This window comes from Marmota flaviventris, chromosome 13, assembly GCF_047511675.1.
Source record: "Marmota flaviventris isolate mMarFla1 chromosome 13, mMarFla1.hap1, whole genome shotgun sequence".
Taxonomy (NCBI): domain Eukaryota; kingdom Metazoa; phylum Chordata; class Mammalia; order Rodentia; family Sciuridae; genus Marmota; species Marmota flaviventris.
Genome location: NC_092510.1, coordinates 65923075 through 65927827, shown reverse-complemented (window position 1 = coordinate 65927827; position 4753 = coordinate 65923075).

Below are 4753 nucleotides of genomic sequence, written 5' to 3'. Positions count from 1 at the left end.
GTTTAGATTGCCACCAGGGCCTTGTGTATGCTAGGTGAGTACCACTGAACTACATCCCCAGTTCTTTCAAAAAAATTTTTTTTTTTTAAATTTTGAGACAGGTTTTTACTAAGTTGTCCAGGCTGGCCTCAAACTTGGGATCCTCCTGCCTCAGCCTCCCAAGTGGCTGAGATTACAGACATGTGCTATCATGCCTGCAACATTTGTTTTTGGCAAGTAAAAATTGTATATATTTATGACATGCAACATAATGTTTTAATATATGTATACATTGTGGAATGTTTAACTCAATCTATTTAATGTGTTACATACTAATCACTTTTTTTTGCAGTGAGAGCTCTGAAAATCTACTCTTATTAATGATATATCTTTTCCAGTATATAGTATATTACTGACTGTAATCATGATGTACAATAGATCTCTTGAACTTATTCTTCCTATGTAACTGAACCCTGTGTCCTTTGACCATGATCTGATTTTCTGTTTAGGTGGCTAAGCATGTTGTTACAGTGACATATTTGACCTTAGCATAATATGTATGTTATGAAAATACAGACAAAATTAACTCATTTTATTATTTCACTAAACTATTTAAAGCATTAAAAGATTTAAAAAAAGATTTTTTTCAGAAACAGTCATCTGCCTTGATTTCCATACAAGGATATTATTTATAAGCTTCATTTTATTATGGAAAAATAGGAATTGGTTATATGCATTATTTTCGGGCAACACTCAGATATTATACAGTCATGAAAAATGAAGTTGCAGATTAGCTCAAGATGGCAGACCACGCACATATGCCTCCATCTCCTCAGACTCCAACATTGAGAGATGGGATTAGAGATTTGTATAAATTCACATTTTAAGATTAATTCCACCACAACCCTGGAAAATAGGAAGGAAATCATCGCAGAGCAGAAATATTGAGAAACTTCTGCCTGAGAGACAGCTGATGAGGTCAGAATTAGCAAGCATTCTCAGCCAGGAGACTGAGAGTCACATCTTCCAGCTTGAACCCCCTCAATAAGAAAGGCTGTGTTTTGGCCTCCACAGGCAGCTCCCTTGCTTCATTTCTCAATGTCTTCAGCAACACCTGGAGAAGAAGAGTTCCATTTATTGCATGTTCTTTGAAGATATTGATATGTAGATTCCCACTGAAGGCCAGCAATACTTCCTGCCCTTAAGACTGGTGAGAATCATTTTACTATCCTTAAAAGAATGTTCCTTTGTTTGGAGTTAACTTGAGTGTTTTTTTCCTTCCTTAGGAAAATCTTAGGCAGAATAAGGTATTTTTTTTTAATAGAAATAAGATAGAGATAAAATAGAAATTGTTTTTTTAAAGTTTTTATTACTAATTTGGAAGAGATGACACAGGTGTACAGAGCAGCATGAGGTTACACTAATTTTTACATTAATTTTTATTGACGTATCATGTGCATAGAGAAATGAGCACAAATCACTAGTGTATATTTGAATGAATTTACACAAAGAGAGCATGTCCATTTAACCAGCATGTAGATCAGAAAGAACATTTTGGCATCCCAGAATGCCGTCTGTGCCCCTTATTGACTCTACTCCCCAAACTCACTGCCAAGTAGCCATTATCTTGACTACTTTTAGCAGCATGGATTAGTTCTGTCTGTCATCAAACTTCATATAAATGAAGAGATGGGATGAAAGTGAGACAAGTGAGCATGAACCTCAGGTGCAAAATTCAAAGGAGTGCCAAGAACAAAATAACCTTGGTAATTAGATAAATAATATTTTTAAAAATATTTTTCTGGTTGTAGTTGGACATAATACCTTTATTTTACTTATTTTTATGTGGTGCTGAGGATTGAGCCCAGTGCCTCACACATGCGAGGCCAGCGCTCTGTCACTGAGCCACAGCTCCAGCCCAGATAAATAATATTTTAATGCAATATTTTAAAAACTCAAAATGAATGGAAATATCCATGATGAATAAAGAATCAGAAGTTTACATAGAATAGGATTGGTGTTTAGTTACTGTTCTTCACAGAAATAGAACCAACAGCTTCTATCTGTCTGTCCATCTGTCTATCTCGTCATCTATCAGTTGATTGAGAGATTTATTTTGAGGAATTGGCTCATATGATTGTGGAGGTGTGGCAAGTCCAAAATCTCTAGGACCCAGGGAAGGGTTGTAGTTTTGAGGCCTGTTCAAGTTCAGAGGCTGTCCACTGATAGAATTTCTTCTTAAGGAGAGGTCAGTCTTTTTCTCTTAAGTCCTTTGACCAAATGGATGAGGCCTGCCCACATTATGGAGTGTAATCTGCTTTACTCAAAACTCACTGATTAAAATGTTAATCTTATCCAAAAATATATTCACACAACATCCGTATGGATTTGACTGAATATCTGGGTACTGTGGCCTAGCCAAGTTGACACAGAAAATTAAGCATCACAGAAACCCTGTCAGGTTCGGGAAGCAGATAAAGTGGAGTCCAGTAGCATTTTAAGCTAGATTCAAGGAGTTTCTAAAAAATACATGTTTGCAATGCTATGCTTTCTTTCTCTTCTTTCTCTCCCCCTCCTCCTCTGGTACACCACTTTAGAAGTCAATCATTCATATCATACAACTTCTTCTTAAAAGGGATGTGGAGAATTTTAAAAAAATCATTTTTTTTGTTCTGGTGTTGGTTTAAGTGTGGGCTTTCTGAGAGCATTTGAGGCTTGAATCCTATTACCAGTGCACTCGAAGTCCCTTTGTGTCTCAGGTTTTCCTTTGCCTTGGACATTGATACAACAAATGGCCTATCTCCATCAGCACAAGATGTCTTATGAGAGACTGAAATCTACTGTACTACTGGGTTTATAAAATTTCAGGATGAGAGAAAGCATCATATTGACATATACAGCTACAGAATAATTTAAGAGTCATTTGTTGTAAATGATCTGTCCATTTCTCATAATAATTATTTAGGGAGCCATTCCTGTATTCTGGTGTCTTAACTTAAATATGCTTTTTAAAATGTTAATCTTATCTAAAAAAAAAAAAAAAAAAAAAAAAAAAACAATGCCATCCCAGAACATCTGGAATGATGTGTCACAAACTATTGTGGCCTGGAGAAGTTGACATAAAATTAATCATCATGGGGCTGGGGTTGTGGCTCAGTGGTAGAGCGCTTGCCTAGCATGTGTGAGGCCCTGGATTCAATCCTCAACATCCACATAAAAATAAATAAATAAAATAAAAGGTATTGTGTCCAACAACAACTAAAAAATAAATAAATAACAAAAAATTAATCATCACTATCAGTTTTTCTGACTTTTCCTTTTGCTTTAAGCTCTTCTGTGTCTTGGCAAGTTTCTGTTACTTTTTTTCTGTAAGTACTCCTTGTTTTGGCATTTTTTTGCTCAACATTATGTTTGTGAGATTCATATATTTTGTGTCACATATCAATAGTTCCTTCATTTTCATTGTTTAAATTACAATTTATTTACCCATGCTACTATTGATGGATACTTGGATTGTTTTCAGTTTTGGACTATTGTGAGTAGTGTTTGTCTTTTCATGAAATAGGCACTTTTGTTGCATATATGCCTCAAAGATAAATTTCTGGGTCATAGTTATGCATCTCTTCAGCTTTAGATATGGTTGCTTTCCCAAAGTAGCTAACTAGTTAACACAGAGCATGGCTATTCAGTTGTTCCACATCTTTGCCAACCCTTAGTATTATCAGTTTTTAAAATTTTAGCCATTCAGGTTACCACATAATCTTTGTGTAAATTTCTGAGGCAACCTAGTTAATATCCTTGATATGGAAGGTGCCAGTTGTTTCTCTCTGTGTTGTCTGCCCATCTGCCTATCTTCTTGTTATAAGTAACACTATTCCTCTGTCTAACTTATTTGCTTGACTTCTATGCTCCCAACCTAATCCTAATATATTGTGGTTGTCATCTGAAAGGGTAGTCATTAATTCAGTACATATTAATTAGTCCTCTAATGTCCCGCATGTTGCCACTATCAGAAACAAAGCACTGAGCTAATGGATTGTAAATATGCCCCTCAGTAATCAGGATGTTTTCCTAATTTTTTCAGTGCCCTTACTATATTTTAAAAATATACAAAGTAATATAGACAGTGTTTAAAAAATTTCTTGCTAATTGTGATGACTTCAACTACCATAATATGAAGGTATAATATTAAGGTGAGGTTCAGTATTTATGATAATAGCTGTAGATTTACAGTTCAGATAGTATTGATAACTTCAGAATTTCGAAGTCAATCTCTTGGCAGACATGATTAGCTCATCATTGTTTTTAATTGCATAATGTGGCTAACAAAGACCTTGTCCCCAGACAGAAGTGTGGACTTTGTCTTTTTCTTATTGACATGTACTTGCATCATTGGTATTATTTTCAATATAAGCCTTCATTGTAGGAATCCTTTTTAGCCTTTTGATCATTTTATGAGGTTAGTTTACATTATATAATAGAATCCATAAATTCCTTTACCTGGTCATGCATAAACTGCACAGTGTTAGAATAAAAAGAATGTGAAAAATAATGTGCAACTTTCCATTCTCCCTTTAGGCTACCTTGCACATGACCCTCTGAAGGTATCCTCGGGATCAATCCATTTTTCAATATTAGCAAATCTTTAGCTTGAATTGTTTTTTCAATATTGGGGACTGAACCCAAGATCTTGTGCAATGATTGAGCTCTAATTTTTAAAGATAAGTAGAAGCAGTACATCCCAAGCATTTTCTTCTTGCATATTGATTAATGG